Consider the following 21,566-nt stretch of genomic DNA (forward strand, 5'->3'; position numbering starts at 1 on the left):
GGGTTATTAACATGATAAGGAGGTTATTCTATGAGTTATTTTAGTCGTATGATATTCATTTTCTACATTTTGAAGGCAAGCAAGTTGTGGAACAAGAGTTGGCAAAGGTCATCACAAGTTACATTCATAAATTTGTTGAAATTTAGGTCAAATGTATCTGAGAATTTCTCCAAATATACTTGGAATAATGGGGTGTTCTACCTACCAAATTGAAGGTCTACGAGTCTAGTTTCTAACGCATTAAACCGTTTGTCAATACGACATCGGAGTAGAGAGATATTCGCATTTTCGCGAGACCGCGCAAGCAGCTCCCAATGGGACCCACTTAGGCGGTGGTTGACCTACTTCAATTTATAAACGATTTGGACGCCTATTTTTGCTCATTTTTCAACTAAAGTTCGTCTCCAAACTTCTCCTAACCCTCCTAAACATATATCACAAGGGTTTGAAGTGATTCCAAAGTGATTACACCATATTTCAACATCAAAACTTAGTTCTAGTGAAGAACAACACCTCTTTGAGGTTGTGTTGTCATTGAGGATTGTTGTGGGCTGTATTTGGATGAAATTCCAAGTTGTTGCTGCTGTATAAGGTGAGTATAACAACCTACTAATTGTGCTTAAGCTTGCTTGTATGTTGGTTAAGTTGTTAGGATGATAAACTATAAGATAATACTTGGACTAGCTTAAGTCACTTCTATGGTGTTGTATTGCTATTAAGGGTTGTTGTAAAATGAATATAACTTGGATTTTGACTTGAAGTTACTGTAGGAGGTATGTATATTGTGTTCTTGCTTGTGCCTAAGGTTATCTTGATATTGATTAAGTTAAATGGATGGGCTAGACCTGAACTAGTGAATAAAGTTGCTAGTTGGGGATAGTTGAAGTTGTGGATTATTTTCGTTGTTATAAATATATGGTATAAGGCTGGAATCATTGATTAATGACTTCATTATCAAGTTAATGATACTTTTATGTTGAAGTAAGAAGTCTATAAGGATTGATAAGGGGTATACGGATTCCAATCGGAGTTTGCCGCTCGTCGTAATGTAGTTGTGACTTGTTGTGGTTATATGGTGTCTTGATATTGATAATTATGTATTGATGGATTGCTCTGGTCATTGTTGTTGGTATATGGTATTGGAGGAGGCCCTTGTTACAATGGAGATGCTGCCCAAATTTACGTAAACGAGCTACTAGCTTAAGTTATAGACTTAGCCTTTGCTCAGCACTGATTTTGAATCTCCTTATACTATGATAGATTGAGTTGACTTGTTTGAAGAGTTGCTTGGAAGGGATTAAGGACTCAACGGGTTTAAGGTATGTTAAGGCACTTTCTTCTTTCTTTTGGCATGGTCTAAAATGAAATGAACATAAACGATACGCTATTTCATAATGACTCTACTCCTAGCAACTAAGGTTGTCCATGTTGTTCTTTCCTTATAAAATTATTCTAAACAAGTGTGTATGATCCTTAAATCCTACTAAGGTTCATATTGATGGTAGGGATGTCCATAATGTTCTTAAGTCACTCCAAAAGGTTTAGAAGATGATTCCATGAGTCTAGCATGCATTATATATAGTATCTATTTTACTCTACCGAGCCGCGCTATAGTCGGCCGGGTACGGCACCTATTGTGCAACCACTGATCAGTTGGGTTTACCGAGCTCCACGTGGCCGGGTACGATTCTACCGAACCTTATGATGGTCGGGTACGCTTTTACCGAGTCCTCTTTGAGGCCGGGTACGATATGATGATGATGCCCACAGAGGCGAATGTTTTAAAAAGTTTATGTATATATATGTATTATGCATTTCATATCAGTAACCCCCAGAGGCACTCTGATGTTACAGGTTGTATCTCCTTTATCTCTCTCTTTACATTACTGTTCTTGTTTATGCTTTCCTGCCTAACATACTCGGTACTTTATTCGTACTGACGTCCCTTTTGCCTGGGGACGCTGCATTTCATGCCCGCAGGTCCCGATTGATAGGTTGACAGTCCTCCTAGTAGGCTATCAGCTCAGCGAAGGTGTTGGTGCACTCCACTTGCTCCGGAGTTGCCTATTTGGTCAGTATGCTTTGGATATGTATTGATTGATATGGCGGGGCCCTGTCCCGACCTTTATGATTTTATGTACTCTTAGAGGCTTGTAGACATATGTCAGGTGTATGGATAATTGTATGGCCTTGTCGGCCTATGTTTCGAGTTTACTAATGGTCATGTCGGCCTTATAGGCCCGTATGTCACATATATTAGTTTGTATATCATGTTGGGTCTTCATATGTTGACTATTCCCTTATGTTTTATTCTTGTTATCTCAGGACGAGTTTTCTAGATCATTTACTCATGATAACATGATAAGAAAGATATGTTACGTTGGTACTCGGTTGAGTAAGGCACCGGGTGCCCGTCGCGGCCCTTCGGTTTGGGTCGTGACAGAAGTGGTATCAGAGCAGTTCTGTCCTAGGGAGTCTACAAGCCGTGTCTAGTAGAGTCTTGTTTATGGGTGTGTTGTGCACCACACTTATAAGCAGGAGGCTACAGGGCATTTAGGTCTGTCACTCTTTCTTCTTACTCTAGATCGTGCAGTAGAGCTCAGTTGTAAGAATTCAAACTCCTAAATTCGACTTTAGTCATAATACAACGATACCTACTTCCACAAAGATAGTTGGTAAGAGATTACATGTGGATGTGAAAGAGTTGAGTCAGAGGAACTCGATTTCACATCATACTTATGATGAGTAAATATGAGGTCTTCAACAGATCGTGTGTGTACTAAGATGTGTATGCTTCTTAATAAGGAGCCTTAAGGCAAGGATATCTATTCACGAATATGGTGAAAATCTATGAGGGATTCAGAAGCTAGATACAAGTTTCAACAAGTAAAAGAAGTAAGGTGAAGAGGGGTACAAGGCACCCAAATAATGAAGATTATCAATATTTTCAAATCAGGCAGAGAAATATAAGCATTTTGGTACCTTCATCAATGACAGAGGTAAGTACAATTGGCCACACCCATCTCAGTTATGTTCTATGGGAGCTAACAGATATTATTTAAGAGAAAGATGGGATATCAGGATCCAGTTGGAGTTAGAGTAACCCAAAAATTGTGGATAGGTTGTTATTATTAACCAATGTTTCCGAAAGATGGTACAAATGTGGTAAAAGATATCCTTCTAAGACACCCAGATGGTGAACTCTAGAGTAGTACAATCAGATACGAATACTGGAATATTCAAAAATTTCAGAATATAGGCAGTGGGATCCTAGAAGGGACAAATATTTACCTTAGTATGACTCTAGCCCCGAGTAAAAAAAAAGAATGTTAGGCATTCTAATGAGATGAAGCTAGGGGAGCTTATAGGGAAAGAACTTTTTGTTGAAGTTTTCAGAATAAAGTGATAGACAAAAAGAATATTATCCGGAGAATAAGAAGAAAATAAATGAAGCATCATGAGTAAGATGTGATATAGGGGTGATAACAGTAAATCAAAATATGACACGATGACAGAGTCTATAGTCAAAGTGAAGGAAAATACAAGAGGTGACAAGCCTTAAGGCAATAAAAGAGTATAAGCCATAAAATCATATTTTTATTTCGAGAAATGAGTTGGTGACTTCAACGTGATTACCAGGAGGAAAGGTTAGACCCCAGAGTAATAAAAATCAGTATGGGCTGGTGAACAAGATAAAACCGAACATGAATTAGGGCCCGGAGGATTTGATAATGGTCGACATCGTGAGAATTTCAAAGATCGTGCTCCAAACAATAATAGAATAGACAACAGACGAATAACCTTTAAAGGTTATTTAGGAAGTCGCTTACCTAAAGCAAGCACTCTGAGCAGAGTTAATCTTAAGGGACTAAATGTGCCAGTTACCGTAGGTGTCACCTTCGTGCGTAAGAAATTTAGTTATCCCTGGTACAGAAGGTTACCATAAGGTGATTAAGGTTCATTGATAATGTGAAAAGACGCCGAATATGAAAAGGTAAAACAAGTATAGGTAGATCGTCGTAGTACTAAATCTTAGTACTCCCCTGAAGGGGGGAATATGGTGTGATATGGTATTAAGTCGGAGTTAAGCGGTTCAGTTAACTATGGAATGGTAAAGGAAGAATGTGGTAAAAAGGAGAAAGGGATGATATTGCATTTATTCAGTTCCTGCAGATATGTTGCGAATCCAGAACATTATACAAGCACGACACCGGGGAGAGGCAGTAAAAGTTTCCGGCCAGGATGTTATTGATAAATAAGTATGAATGGACATTTGATACATCTGGAGCTAGTGGTGAGAGATAAGTTAAGACAAAGGATATATCCCAAGAGGGATTATGCAGAATAAATATATATAATATATATATATATATATATATATATATATGAGAATGGACCAACGAGTAATTAGTAGTTGATTTAGGAAGAGCCCAGTTATGGCTAGACAAGAGGTCACGGATAAATCAATAGATCATGCAAGATAAATGTAGTGAACTGCAGCATAATGAATTTAGTCTCGCAGATACAAGATCGCAATCATTTGAAAAAAATTCAGATAGGAGTTGAGGCAATTAAAGGTACCACTTTTAAAGGTTTATGAAAATAAGAGAGAGTGTCACTAAGGAGACAATAAAAATTTGAGCTTAGAAGTAACCCTACGAGCACAAAGGCATAAATTTATGTAACTAAGGATTATTATAGGCAAGTAAGAATAACGAAAATTACCTTCGGGTGTACGATATATCAAGCTCGCAACTTTACAAGAGCCAGAAGGTCTCCCTAAGTACTACAATGAAAGACTAGTTGAGAAAATAAGGAAGAAGGTTTCCACCTAAGCATAGTGAGCTAGAGAGTAAATGATCCTGTAACAACAGTCTCACTACAATATTGTATACACTCCATAAGAAAGTGGCACCTATCATGGCTAATGAATGGTAAAAAAAGAAGCTATCAAAGGTGATGTTTGAGATCATATAAGGTACAAGAAATTATAGTATTCGTGGGCAAAAAGGACAAGCCAAGTATTCATGCAACAAGTGATAGAACGACCATCAAAAGTAATTGCTTACATTTAAGGACAACTGAGAAGGCACAAAAGGAAATTTATGGTGCTATCAAGTTAAAGGAAGGTTGGGAGTAGTATAAATAGATCGGTGTAGGTCCTAAGGTAAAGTATTGTAGAGCAACAAGGTTTTAGGTAGATAGGAGTAAGGATATGAAAAGATGAGTGAGAAGGTGACGAGAATATGTATGTCCTCGGGATTAAACCCATCAAAACAAGGGAGCTGATGATTTCCATATGAATAAAAAACTCTATACAGCCTGAATGAACCCAGAGGAGTCTAAGACTAGGTGCATTTAGAAGAGATGGAATGTTGCCCTGGCGGTAGAATAAGGGTGTAATTGTGATAGATAAGAGGATGATTCTTAGGCCTTTGATTGAGTAATGATTTAACGAGAAAGGGATTTCATTAATTGCACGGGATTAGAATACCCCCATAAGATGAATCGCGTTGGGATGCAATGAAATATGGTTATTGAAGTATAGTATTATCCCTAGGTGGATCAGGAAAATCACTTCAGATGTTCCCCAATAAGATGTGAGCCCTAGTGACAGTGTATTACGTAAGAGGTTGCAAGTTATCAGTGATAGATTATAGATCAACATTAAGGTGAATAAACAATAGATGGGTACAAGTTCCAAAGTATGAGATGAGATTTGTTTGTTATTCTTAAGATGAATAAAAATGAGGAAGCACTAAAGGACTTAGATTTATACATATAGGATAAGCAGCGAGAGAGTAACCTGGAGTTGGGTAGCAAGCCTCGGTAATTATAAAACGAAGTAAGTTTTATGGTATAGTATAACCTGCCTAGATGTAGTAAATCCATAAGGATAGATATGCAAGGCTATGAAACAAGAGATAGCAATAGTCTTAAGTTCGATAAAGTACCAAGCGAAAGACATCAATACACCTATAGATTTCTAGAGGGACAGCTTTTCATAATTCTGTATATGTTCATACGGTGAGGCTTGTAGATTGGCTAAAAGATGGAGGAAAAAGGGAAGACGAGTCGCTAGGCACTCATATAAGGACACAGTCGTACATACTGCATGATATAAGGTAGCAAATGTTACGATGTTGGAAAAATTCCGACCACATGTCATGGCGTGACAAAGAGGCCTAAAAGGGGGGAATGCCCAAGCGTTTGGATTTATTCACAAAACTGTTGCTTAGATGGCAAGATGAACATTAAAGTATTCGTAAGAGCCATAGTTTATGAAATTGATAAGTGCATCAGTCAACATTCGAGGACGAATGTTCCAAAGGGGGGAATGATGTTACACCCCAAGTTTTCATACGTGAGAGTACATCGTAAGTCATTGATGTAAACTCGGAAATGAGATTCTATTTAGAAGAAAATAAAGTAAGTTAATAATGTTACCTTGGAGGTTACAAATATTTAAGATCATGAATAACGATTACCAAGAGGGTTGGAAATCTTAGAAGCTAAACCAATTGAAGAAAATAAGTTTCGTCGAAAGTCGACAAGTTTCGAATGTTATAACATGTACTTTGGGGTGAGACTAGGGTTATTAACATGATAAGGAGGTTATTCTATGAGTTATTTTAGTCGTATGATATTCATTTTCTACATTTTGAAGGCAAGCAAGTTGTGGAACAAGAGTTGGCAAAGGTCATCACAAGTTACATTCATAAATTTGTTGAAATTTAGGTCAAATGTATCTGAGAATTTCTCCAAATATACTTGGAATAATGGGGTGTTCTACCTACCAAATTGAAGGTCTACGAGTCTAGTTTCTAACGCATTAAACCGTTTGTCAATACGACATCGGAGTAGAGAGATATTCGCATTTTCGCGAGACCGCGCAAGCAGCTCCCAATGGGACCCACTTAGGCGGTGGTTGACCTACTTCAATTTATAAACGATTTGGACGCCTATTTTTGCTCATTTTTCAACTAAAGTTCGTCTCCAAACTTCTCCTAACCCTCCTAAACATATATCACAAGGGTTTGAAGTGATTCCAAAGTGATTACACCATATTTCAACATCAAAACTTAGTTCTAGTGAAGAACAACACCTCTTTGAGGTTGTGTTGTCATTGAGGATTGTTGTGGGCTGTATTTGGATGAAATTCCAAGTTGTTGCTGCTGTATAAGGTGAGTATAACAACCTACTAATTGTGCTTAAGCTTGCTTGTATGTTGGTTAAGTTGTTAGGATGATAAACTATAAGATAATACTTGGACTAGCTTAAGTCACTTCTATGGTGTTGTATTGCTATTAAGGGTTGTTGTAAAATGAATATAACTTGGATTTTGACTTGAAGTTACTGTAGGAGGTATGTATATTGTGTTCTTGCTTGTGCCTAAGGTTATCTTGATATTGATTAAGTTAAATGGATGGGCTAGACCTGAACTAGTGAATAAAGTTGCTAGTTGGGGATAGTTGAAGTTGTGGATTATTTTCGTTGTTATAAATATATGGTATAAGGCTGGAATCATTGATTAATGACTTCATTATCAAGTTAATGATACTTTTATGTTGAAGTAAGAAGTCTATAAGGATTGATAAGGGGTATACGGATTCCAATCGGAGTTTGCCGCTCGTCGTAATGTAGTTGTGACTTGTTGTGGTTATATGGTGTCTTGATATTGATAATTATGTATTGATGGATTGCTCTGGTCATTGTTGTTGGTATATGGTATTGGAGGAGGCCCTTGTTACAATGGAGATGCTGCCCAAATTTACGTAAACGAGCTACTAGCTTAAGTTATAGACTTAGCCTTTGCTCAGCACTGATTTTGAATCTCCTTATACTATGATAGATTGAGTTGACTTGTTTGAAGAGTTGCTTGGAAGGGATTAAGGACTCAACGGGTTTAAGGTATGTTAAGGCACTTTCTTCTTTCTTTTGGCATGGTCTAAAATGAAATGAACATAAACGATACGCTATTTCATAATGACTCTACTCCTAGCAACTAAGGTTGTCCATGTTGTTCTTTCCTTATAAAATTATTCTAAACAAGTGTGTATGATCCTTAAATCCTACTAAGGTTCATATTGATGGTAGGGATGTCCATAATGTTCTTAAGTCACTCCAAAAGGTTTAGAAGATGATTCCATGAGTCTAGCATGCATTATATATAGTATCTATTTTACTCTACCGAGCCGCGCTATAGTCGGCCGGGTACGGCACCTATTGTGCAACCACTGATCAGTTGGGTTTACCGAGCTCCACGTGGCCGGGTACGATTCTACCGAACCTTATGATGGTCGGGTACGCTTTTACCGAGTCCTCTTTGAGGCCGGGTACGATATGATGATGATGCCCACAGAGGCGAATGTTTTAAAAAGTTTATGTATATATATGTATTATGCATTTCATATCAGTAACCCCCAGAGGCACTCTGATGTTACAGGTTGTATCTCCTTTATCTCTCTCTTTACATTACTGTTCTTGTTTATGCTTTCCTGCCTAACATACTCGGTACTTTATTCGTACTGACGTCCCTTTTGCCTGGGGACGCTGCATTTCATGCCCGCAGGTCCCGATTGATAGGTTGACAGTCCTCCTAGTAGGCTATCAGCTCAGCGAAGGTGTTGGTGCACTCCACTTGCTCCGGAGTTGCCTATTTGGTCAGTATGCTTTGGATATGTATTGATTGATATGGCGGGGCCCTGTCCCGACCTTTATGATTTTATGTACTCTTAGAGGCTTGTAGACATATGTCAGGTGTATGGATAATTGTATGGCCTTGTCGGCCTATGTTTCGAGTTTACTAATGGTCATGTCGGCCTTATAGGCCCGTATGTCACATATATTAGTTTGTATATCATGTTGGGTCTTCATATGTTGACTATTCCCTTATGTTTTATTCTTGTTATCTCAGGACGAGTTTTCTAGATCATTTACTCATGATAACATGATAAGAAAGATATGTTACGTTGGTACTCGGTTGAGTAAGGCACCGGGTGCCCGTCGCGGCCCTTCGGTTTGGGTCGTGACATTTAGGACAGCTAGAATTACTTGGATTTTCCTTTAAGGGGTGGGTCTTATTTTGTTTGCTTGAGGACAAGCAAAGGTTTAAGTTTGGGGGAGTTGATAAGTTAGGATTTTAACATGTTTTATGCCCCTACTTGCCTATGCTTTGATCATATATTGTTACAAAATAGTCCTAAAAGGCTCACAAGTTGTGCTTGATTGCAGGTTTGATCGACAAAGTGACGAAATATCAAAGATCGGCTCAAAAAGGAGTGAAACCTGCTCAAGTATCAAAGACCAAGAAATCTAAGGAAAGAAGGCCTAGTGCGGACCGCGCAAAGTTGAATGCGGCCGCACTAGGTGGTTCAGAGAGTTGGTAAACCAGGCTAGAGGCAACGCGGCCGCAGTACACATCTCGCGGTCCGCGGTGAAGGCTCCGCGGTCACACTACTCTTTTGTGCAGTCCGCGGTCTTGAGATTCAGAGAGATGAAAGTTTGGAAAGCCAATGCCATGCGGTCCGCGGTCATAATTGCGCGGACCGCGCCAGCTCCCTCTGCGGCCGCAATCCATTCTACGCAGTCCGCGGAGTCCAAGTTCAGAGAAGCAAAAGTCAAAGTCAAAAAGCCCAGTGCGGCCGCGGTCCATTTAGTGCGGCCCGCACTGACCCCGCAGGGGTATTTTTGTCCAGTTTTTTCTGTCCTGGTATAAATAGAACATTTTACCATTTTTTGGTGATCTTTTGTATTCAGACGTGAGCTGTGCTCCTGAGAACAATATTTGTAGCCATTTTTGGCATTTTTGCTTTACATTTAAGATAGATTCTTGTAGTTTAATTTTAGCAATTAATTAATATGTTTAGTTCTTCATCTATTTCTTCAATTTCTTTATCTAGCATGAGTAGCTAAACCCATTAGCTAGGGTTGTGGCTCAACCCTAGTGTGGGTAATTGATGGATGTTGTCATCTAGTGTTAGATTGACTATGAGTATTTGCTATTTGGGTTGATTTTATGTTTTAATCTAGAATTGGTGGTTGCAAACACTGATTCAAGCTTTGTGGGTTTAACTCTTCTTGAGAAAGAGAGTCTATGACCCCAAAATTGACCCAACAAGGAATTGGGATGGACTCATGAGAAATGATAGTCCCAATTAACGGGTTAAACCTCGAGAGAGTAATTACCCTACTTGAACCCTAGTTGCTTGGTCTAATTTGCCAACCCATTTGATCTCGAGAGAGTCAATTGGGCAAAATCACTCTCTCTACTGAGAGGTGTGAGAGTGGGTAAGATTGTGCAACGGTTATAGCATAAGCCCTAATTATGTCAATCGAACCTTAGTAACATCTACCCGTCAATTAGCCACCTAGGTAGTGTCACAACCCTAGTGCCCTTCTTCCCATTAGATACAACTTAGCAATATTCTCGTAGCATAATTTAGTGTTAATCAATAATTTTTATAAAAATAGTTATAATTCAAAAACTCAAAAATGTTTGAAGTGACATTTGGAGTACAAACACATCTCTAGGCTAGACAGACAATCCAACTCCACTACTAGCTCACTGAGGAAATCGATCCCGACCCTCATATCGGGTAAAAGCTATTGCGACCCGCTCTTCCTACCTTAGTATAGCATCGAGTTGGCAGCGATCACTTTTTGATGCTGTTGTCGGGGAGCTTACGGTGTTGACTATCTATTTATTTAGTTTTGTGTTTTGCTTCTCTTTCCTTCTTGTTTACTAATTTTGTTTGTGTCGTTCAATCAGGTACAAATGGCTCTTAATGCAAATGACCCTCTCGGCAATGTGATAACGGGGGAGGAGGTCTTACCTCAAGTTCCACGGAGAGTCCGAAATGCCAATGTAAATGCAAATGAGAATAACAATATTCTAGACCCTCCTCCGCCACCGCCGAGAGTGGCTCCCAGAGTTTTACCAAATCAAGGATACGTCAATGCAATTGTTCCTCCCCGAATCCGGGCGGGGAACTTTCAAATCACAAATGTTATGTTGACCTTGCTCGAGCAAAGAGGGTATTTCACGGGCGCCTCCGATCAAAATGCCTACAAGCACTTGAAGGGGTTCATGGATACATGTTGGGGTAGCAAGCAGACAAACGTGTCCGAGGATGCGTTGAGATTGAGGCTTTTCCCGTGCTCTCTTTGGGGTAAAGCATTGGATTAGTTAGAAAGGCTCCCCAATCATTCTATTACAACATGGGATGAATTGGCGGACAAATTTATTGTCAAGTTCTTTTCTCCAAGTCATATGGCGGCTTTTCGGGATGAAATTCTAGCCTTCAAGCAAGAGCCAATAGAACCTTTGCACGAGATATGGGAAAGATATAGAACAATGGAGTAAGAGTGCCCTAATAACGACATGACCGAGGCTATGATTCAACAAACTTTTTATCGGGGCATCAACACCACGAATCAATATATTGTGAACCAATTGGCCGGAGGGAACTTTATGAAACTTTCTTACCAAGAGGCATGTGATGTACTTGATGAAATGGCCGACACCTCTTCGGCATGGCAAAGCCGAGCAAATGTGCCCCAAGGTGACCCCACGGTCATCCATTTGCGCAAGGAATTGCACGATCATGGCCAAGCTATTGCCGAGCTTACAACAACTATGAATCAATCGGCAAAGACGCAATTGCAACAAGTCCAAAATAATCGGAATGTTGATGTTCAGACATTGATATGGAACAAGTGTTCAGTCAGAATTGCTAGCACTACTCATGGGGCTGAAAATTGTTGTCCAAAAATATCTCACACTACTCATCATTGAGACAGATGCTCATGCACTACTCGGTATGTTGAACTCACCTACAATGCAATACACTAATTTAATTAATGATTGTAGGTTATTACTCCTATAGCTGGATAGTCCTCCTATTCAAAGCATTTACAGAGAGCAAAATTATGTTGCAGATAGTCTAGCTAAATATGGAGTCATGCATGCACAGGAGAGTTGTCTACTATTTGGAAGTCTACCACCTTTTGTCACAGCTTATTACCAACAAGATCACAATGGAATGCTCAGACGAAGACCAATAAAAACTAAGTTTATTTTGTATAATAGTAGTGCATTACCTAGTATTGTATCTAGTAGTAGTAATGTTGTAGTAACTAATCCTGCTTTTATTACTAATAATGGTTCCTACACGGGTGCTTAGTGTCAAACTCTACTTTTGTACATCTGACGCAGCTGATGCATCTTACGTGTTTTCTTCACAAATTCTGTCCGTCACAATGTCTTTTCGACCAAAAAAGAAGGCTAAACGGATAACAGACCACTCAGTATTATGTCCGTCACACATTCACACCTACATATTTCACATTAGTTTCTCACAAATTCTCTTTATGTTTTTTAATTTCAAAATTTTGGGTATTATTTTTCTTTGCTTTTTCCTATATGCTTTTAAGCAGAAATTAACATAAATAAAAGAAAAGTATTTATGAGAGTGCTGCACTATCGATCAGCGTATACATAAAATGAGTTGAATAGAGCTCATATAATTTTTGAGCAAGTGAAGTACAGTTGCTATTAATCAATATATTTACTACTTCCTCCGATCCACTTTATGTGGTTGTTTGACTTTTTTCACACATATTAAAGAATTCACCTTTTAGGATTAATTAAAAATAATATTAATCATATTAATCTTAATTTGTTTATTAAAAATATAACAAACTACTTCTACGTTTTTTATTTCAAAGGTAACTTTAGAAAGAATTAATTAATTTCTTCTTGATATCTGAAAAAATTAAATATTTTTGACCATAAAGAAAAGACCAAAAAATTACTTAAATGACGGCAAATTGTATTTAGTATGTTCTGAACAAATATTCACCTACTTGTTTTTGTCAGACCATAAAAGGGTGGTTAAGAGTTGTTGATTAATAGTTTCAATTTCTTTAGCTGACACAAAAGGTTTGGTCTCTTTGCAGTTTCCTTTCCTTTTCTAGGATCATTTCTTTTAATCTCGAGACTCTTGACATTACAAAAAAGTATTTCAAAACGTGTCCAACGGGTCAAACAGCACAAAAGAATCAACCACGCTTTGTATCAAATTGACTTTGATACAATTTCTAGGAGTTTGCTTAATTAATTTATAATTGACACTCCTTTTTGTCATCAAGTATCGAGAGCTCACTAGACTCTCTTGAATCCTGACATTATTTTCCGTTTTCTAGAAACCCACAAGTCTAACTAAGGAACACGTGGAAATTGCTTCTTTTATATATCGTGTCACATTTTATTTTGGTACAAACATTAATTGGCATTAGGCAGTAGCCCATTTCCTTCTCGCTGTAAATCTTGACTTTGAAGTGTGTGCATGTAGGTGATATTTAGATACAGGATGGGCACCACCAAAGGATGTGGTGCAGACGAGGCTATTTTTCCCTTAATCAAATATTTCGGGTTCGAATTTTGGGCATGAAAAAATCCTAGGTACGGAGTGTTTCCCCAGTTAAAGTCTTACGTGACGCGAATCTGAATATGCACTGACTCCAATATGAATACCAAATACCGGGTGAGAAACCAAAAAAAAGATACAAGATGGACGTTGGACAGTCTAATCCTAACATATGCATACCAAAATAGCTAGGTTTTTTTTTTTGGATGGAGAGGAACTACTGGAAATCGATGATCTTTTACGTATAGTAGTGAGTCCGGAACCAAAATGTGGTTTTTTTGGACTCAAACTACACAAATAGGTGGTAAAGAAAATGACATTTTTATATATAGCGCCATAATACCTGGCGTTATATATTAACAGTAACGGCACCGTTAAGGTATAGCGCCAGGTATTGTGACGCTATACTGTAAAAGCTGACATGGCCAGGTATAGCGCCACAATACCTGGCGCTATATATACATCATTAATGTATAGCGCCAGGTATAGTGGCGCTATACATAGATTTCTTGGTCCGACCAATAATTCGTGACTTCAATAATTCAAAAGCGTATAGTGCCAACTTTTTGGTCGCTATACCTATATAAAAAAAAATCTCGGCTAGCCATTTCCTATATAAAGAGGTTAGAATTGTATAGAAATTCATTCAAAAATTTTGTTACCTCTTGTTGAAACGTTTATTGCTCTTAAATTCTCCAGCATTTTTTCATTATGTCTGAAGAGCGTAGAATAAGAGTTTCATTATATTGGGGGGGGGGTGAGGTTGTGATGGAGAATAACTCCGTGGGCTATAGTTTACCTGCTCAGTGTCATGTTAAATTGCCACTTACAATAGAGTACGATAAATTGATATCGTTGTTATGCAAAAAACTGAGTGTGAGGAAACGTTCAGTGATACTTAAAGTAACCGGAAGATATCCGTATCCCGTCACTCCGCAAGGGGTTGCTTTTTACTCGGAGTTTAACATCGACGATGATGAAACTTTGAGTGATTTTCTGAGGACTCCGGATGAATACCGGGAATTTCTTGTAATCACAATGTTGGAGATGTACGTGAAGGTCGAAGACGTTCTAAAAAACGAGGTTGGGCGTAGCAGAGATAACCCCCAATCATTGGGTGGTTATTATGGAGCAGTTTTTGCCGGACAGATTTCGGATGAAAGAGTTTTCCTTGATTTAAACTTATCACCGCCGGCGAATGAGCAGCGAGAAAATAATTTATACCCTGCTTTTCATAATTCACAAGACGAGTGGTAAACTTCAATTTTCATTTGTGTTAATTATGTATATTTTTGGCGTATTGAATTTGTATTAACGCTCATATATTTAATAGGGGGTACCGGCCGGATATGAATTTTACAAGTGGCCCATCCGGTAGTCATCACTTAATTGAAAACGCCCATCATGAAATTTCATCACATTACGACTTGTAAGTGAAGTGATATAGCCATATGGAAATCATTTATTAATTCAGTAGCTTATATTTTTGTTGGTTGTGCAGTGAAAACGAGCAAGTTAAACCACCCGTACTCACTCAATTGACCGAAAATGACGTATTACATCGGGATATGGCAGATGCACAGAGTGAGGAACAGAACAGTGATTACGATAACAATGCCGATGAATCCGGAGACAAGACACCCTTTTTTCGTGAGGATGGTGATGAGCAGGATGAGGAGGAAGGACCTGATTTGAAGAGAGACCTCCCTAGACGAAGAGTGTATGAGTCCGAAGTGTCGTTTCATTCAAGAGAAATTCCTTACATTGATAACTTGCCAACCGTGCCGGATGTGGAAGCTCTAACAAGGGATTTTGATGAAATCCGGACAGCAATGTGGGATGAGTCTAGACCAACGGTGCTTGCAAAGGGTATGCTTTTTCCTGATAAAACGCGCTTAAGCAGGGCTTGTAAAATGCACAATGTAAAAGAGTGTCGTGAGATACAGGTATGGGAGTCAAGTCCGATGGTATATAAGGTTATTTTCTGCAGGTGGTTTTGGCCATGCAATTGGATGTTGCGTGCGACCAAGAAGAAGACAGGTATGTGGAAAGTGGGTAAATACATTCCCACCCACACATGCGAAATGGACATATTCAACGGGAATCACTTCAACTTGGATATTGACTTGATTTCTCTTGTACTTATTCCGCATATCGAAGCGTCCATAAGGTATACAATCAAAGAGTGCATTACATCGGTCCACCAGGAATATGGCCATACCATTATGAAAAGAAAGGCATTTTTCGGGCGCAAACGAGCGTTTGAAATTGTCTACGGTAATTGGGATAAGTCATTTGCATCTCTGCCAAAGTATATGGCCGCACTGTAGCACTTTAACCCCGGGACAATTGTTGAATGGAAGCTTTAGTAGAGTCCGGGAACACTAGAATACATATTCAATTACGTGTTCTGGGCGTTTAAGCCAACAATTGATGGTTTTTCGTATTGTCGGCCAGTAATATCCATAGACGGAACTCATGTCTATGGAAAGTACGATATCAAGCTATTGATAGCTGTGGCAATAGATGCTAATGGACAAATATTTCCTCTAGCTTTTGCTGTTTGTGCCAATGAAAGCACAGAGACGTGGACGCTGTTTTTGAACCACATGAAAGAGCACGTTGTCAAACAGCGTTCAGGTATTTGTCTAATATCTGATCGGCACAGTGGTATATTAAGTTTTGTGGAGAACTTGCTTGCATGGCAAGAACCTTATGCATACCACAGTTACTGTGTGAGGCACTTTAAGGCCAATTTCCAGAAGGCACATCCCAACAAGGATCTATATGATTTGATGTGGATGGCAGCAACAGACCACCAACAGCATAAATTCCGGAGGCATATGGATTCTATCAGGCAAGAAGACGAGGCAGCCTATCGTTGGTTAATGCGACATGACCCTGAAAAGTGGACGTTGCATGCGGATGGTGGCAGACGATGGAGAATTCTTACTACAAACGTGTCAGAGTCCTTCAACGGGTTATTGAAGTGGGCAAGAGGATTGTCCGTCACAGCCATTGTGCGGGTGTCGTTCAAGCAGATGGCGGAGAGGTTTGTTCAACGGTCTGCAGCTGCAACGGAATTGATGGAGAGGGGTGTTGAATTTATGTCAGTGCTTATGAATAGATTTGAAAAATACAGACGGCGAGCACATTGGCATTCATTTTTGCAGTATGATAACGAAAGAGGTGTTTTTGAAGTTCGCACCGCTATCCATAATAATCGGGGTAATAATGTACATATTGTAAATGAATCTGTAAGGTTATGCTCCTGTGGGAAATGGTCCATCTACCACATGCCATCAAGTGTTTTCAACGTGTTGGTTATGCGGAGAACAACTATGTTGATAAACAATATAGTGTTTCCAAGTACCTAAACACATATAGTGGTCAGTTGCAGCTAGTGGGTGCTGAGCATTATTGGCCTCCGGAACCATTTAAAATGGTGTGTAACAAGTCCTATTTGCGTAAAAGATAGGTGCAGAAGAGAACACGTATACGGAACCAAATGGATGTTAGTGACACCATTTATGCGCGCAAATGTGGTATATGCTCGCAAACAGGATACAACCGTCGTAAATGTCCTTCAGCTGGTTTGGGTGGCAAAACTAATCAAGCTCGTGGTGGGTGTTCTTCTAGTGTACCTAACTACCCATGAGTTGATGTTGTAATAATTAGTTGTTATATCTATGTTGCAAGATTTATGAAATAAAATTATGCTTGTTAACTATTATTTGTACTTTCCCATTTTACCTATTTAAATAATAATTTAATAAAATTATCTGTATATTTATTATGTGTGTGTTGTCTTGTCGAACTGAAAAAGCTGACCAGCTGACATAAAGTTGTCTTGTCAACATCATGATATTTAACACGCAAAGTATAGCGCCATTAGATAGTCCGTTATGTGTGTGTTGTCTTGTCGAACTGAAAAAGCTGACCAGCTGACATAAAGTTGTCTTGTCAACATCATGATATTTAACACGCAAAGTATAGCCGCCATTAGATAGTCCGTTATGTGTGTGTTGTCTTGTCGAACTGAAAAAGCTGACCAGCTGATATAAAGTTGTCTTGTCAACATTATGATATTTAACACGTAAACTATAACGTCATTAGATAGTCCGTTATGTATGTGTTGTCTTGACCAACTGACATAAAGTTGTCTTGTCAACATCATGATATTTAACACGCAAAGTATAGCGCCATTAGATAGTCCGTTATGTGTGTGTTGTCTTGTCGAACTGAAAAAGCTGACCAGCTGACATAAAGTTGTCTTGTCAACATCATGATATTTAACACGCAAAGTATAGAGTCATTAGATAGTACGTTATGTGGGTGTTGTCTCGCCTATAAATAATGGGCTCATTGTAGTTATTTTGTGTGCTCAAAATTTACTAAAAGCAAATATTTTATTAAAGGTAAGGTTTTTTTACTAAAAGCAAATATTACACAAATGGCTCAACCTCTTCGTCCACCAAAGTGCAACTGTGGAAAAGCATGCTTGATGAAAAATTGTTGGGAAGGTGGTGAAGTTGGACGCCGCTACTGGCACTGTATGAACCAGTTTTACAAGGTTCCCGGCAAACCTATTTGTGATTTTCAAGAATGGGTTGATGAACCATGTTATCAGGAATGTTACAGAGAACAACTCGAGTTTCTTTATAATATGTGTTTAAGACAACAGGAACATGAAAAAGAAAGCAATAGAATTATTGCAGACTTGAGGGCGAACCTGAAGGAGGTGGGAGAAGAAAAATGGAAAACACAATGGATTTGTGAAGCACAAAAGGATCGAAAAAAATAAATATAAACTGGAACTTGCGGAGGTGAAGGCGAAACTGAAAGAGGTAGAAGAAGAAAAAGAACAACTGGAAGAACGATTTAAGTGGTTGGAGCGGAGAATAAATAGCAACCGGGGCTAAATATTGGCATGTATGTGTTTAGTGTATTTTTCATATTTCATGTATTTTTATTATGTTGGCCTGCTATATTTGTGTTTGTGATTGTGTTTGTACTATTGTAATATTTTCCTTGTGTGTTGTACTAAATTTTATTTTAATTGAAGTAGAAGTTAAGTTTAAGTGCTTGTGTTATACTAAATTTTATTTTACGAAACTATCAAACGAATGGAGAACTAAAAAAAGTAATGCGCATATTCGATTAAATAATATTGTTAATGTATACAAAAATATTATTTACACCATGTCAATGTGTCCCGCATCCGATGTGTCTCAATGCAGCCGCTGGCCTGAGGCGCATCCCCTCCCGCCCGGGTACGCTATCAGGATCATCATCATCAAGTCGTCTCTTTATAGCCGGATGCGGCGCAGGATGACATGTATCGGTGGTGTTGTCAACTCCAGTAGAAGGCTACATAATAATATGAAACTTAGTGTAGAAAACTATATAACAATTCACAACAATTTATATTGTCTTACCATCATCGTCTCTAGATCCTGAATGTAGTCATCTGTCGCTGCATCGCATGAAGCCTTAAAAAGGAAATTAATAAAGTTAAAGAAAATAAATAAGTTACAGTTAACACAAATTCAAATTCAGTACTAATAAACTCATACCTGCGCATGTGATGTGGAGCCATAACTCAGTCGGCGCACACTATAAAAATCTCGGGTCGGTCGATCCTCAATAGTGGTAGATGGGCCTGGGAAGTATCTACCTCAATCCACTCCTTGAATATCCGAGCCTGTGATCAATAACTGACCCGATGGGGTCACCTGCGATGGCACTGGAGTGCAATAAATTCCAAGGCTGTAAGACGACATGTCCGTCTCATGCATGCCACCTGCCATATCAGCAGCAACATCATCAGCAGGAGTCTCAACGCCCGCTTGCTGGGGACCACCTTCTCTTCGCCCACGACCACGTCGTCTGACACCACTAGCTCGTCGGGCACCACCAGCTCGTGGGATACCACGTCCTCGCTGGTACGTGGTTGGGTCCATATAATCAGCCTCGTGTGCCAAACGCTGATCCGATCGGGCTCGTTGTAGTGTCTGCGCAGCCACATCCATGAATCGACGACTATACTCCTGCATGGCCACAGGATCGTGGACATAACTCTGCATCTGCTGCCCTATATGATAGACGGTATGCAATCCAATCGCCTGCACAAAGTAAATAATATAAACTATATATTTCGCACTAGATTATAGCTATATAACTAATAATAACAGAAAATATACCAGGGCCCCGTGTCTCCCGGAGTATGGGACGTACCGACCGTGTGCCTGATGAACTGGGTTCCCGATAAAAAGTCGGGAAACAGTGCGGTACCATGCCATATAATGTGGAATAGGAAAGTGCTGCGGAGGTGGGGTCAAGTCCCCTCGCCTGTCCCAGGTACCCAACTGCTCGTTAAGCCATGCCATAAATGTGTCGTCTGCCCTGGTCCGATCATCCCTCTCATAATGTAAATCATGCCATGCAGGCGGAGTCGGTATAGGCTGCGGCAGGCCAAATTGACGAAATAGCCGCTCGGAGGCATGATGCTCGACAATATCGAGGCATATGAGCGGGACAGAAGCCCTCCAAATATATCGGCCAAACGTGCAATACGCTGGCAGGGTACCTATCACCTCATCGGTGTACGGCGTCCAGATGAACTATCAAATAAGAACACAAACTGTTAGTATGCGCATCACTAAGTTAATCTATAATAGGTAAGTTTAGTTAGATATTCACCTGTGCGTCTTCCAACAGATCCAACACATCCCTGCAGAGGGGGAGATTATGATGGGCATCATACTCTCGTGCAAGAGTACGACGCATAACCCACCTATAGACTAGAGGGAGTTGCAGAATTTCTACATTAGCCGGTAGCTGTTGTAGAGGTGGCTGAAACTGCAGAAATCGCTCCCAGACCCAAACCTAACATACAAAGTTGACGTAAAGTATAAGATTAACTATAACTTGGTAGAATTGTAACTAATGGACATATTATTTCAATATGTTGTCACCTGTAGAAGTGGCAGAAATCCACCAATGTCTCTCTGTGTGCTGATGCAAGCCCGACACATCTGCCTGTACAGATATGAGATGACAGCACCACCCCAGTTGTACAAAGATGTATCCTCGAACCGGGCAATATGATGCAGAAAACGGAGGCTCACTAGGTTCCCCGAAGTGTTCGGGAACAAGACCCCCCAAATAGAAGGAGCAACAGCAGCCTCGTATATCGCTGTACATCCATCTCCGCAGACTCATCGGTGATAGTATGGTGGATCTGCACCAGGTGGTCTCTAATGGGGACCAACTGTATACGACTGGACCCAGACGCTACCGCCTCGTCCTCCGGCATGAAACCCGTGAGCATGTGCAGCATATCCCAATATGCCTGCCGCGAATAATATCTCATGGTCGCAGGCAGTAAAACTGGCAAGCCATTAGCGGACAAGCCATATAAAATCTCAGCGTCCTGGAGTGTGATGGTGGCCTCGCCGATGGGAAAATGAAAAGTGTGCGTCTCCGGTCGCCACCGCTCAATCAAGGCCGTCATCAAAGCATAGTCGAGCTTTATCTGGCCAATCTTAATAATCCTATAAAATCTCATCTCCTCCAAGTAATGGACCACGCGGGGAGGACTCAAAAACTCCCACAATAGATCCACTCTCCTAGTCCGGAAAGTCTGCGTAAGCAACTGTCCGTCCCATATATACTCGGATCTATGCTGGGGCTGTAGGGTTAATAGATCCAACTCCTGGGGGCCGGGATGTATAGTCGTGTCCATGTCATCAACTGTAAACTATCATTAAACTATCATTAATAATTATATATTTTTTATTATAATTTAAATTCATATTTTTTAATAACTTAATTGTACAAATTATATATATATATATATATATATATATAATTATGTGTTTTTATTATAATTTAAATTCATATTTTTTAATAACTTAATTGTACAAATTATATATATATATATATATAATTATGTGTTTTTATTATAATTTAAATTCATATTTTTTAATAACTTAATTGTACAAATTATATATATATATATATATATATATATATATAATGTGTTTTTATTATAATTTAAATTATTATTTTTTAATAACTTAATTGTACAAATTATATATATATATATATATATATATATATATATATATATAT

The sequence above is a fragment of the Nicotiana sylvestris genome, chromosome 6 (assembly GCF_000393655.2).
Source record: "Nicotiana sylvestris chromosome 6, ASM39365v2, whole genome shotgun sequence".
In the NCBI taxonomy this organism is placed as follows: domain Eukaryota; kingdom Viridiplantae; phylum Streptophyta; class Magnoliopsida; order Solanales; family Solanaceae; genus Nicotiana; species Nicotiana sylvestris.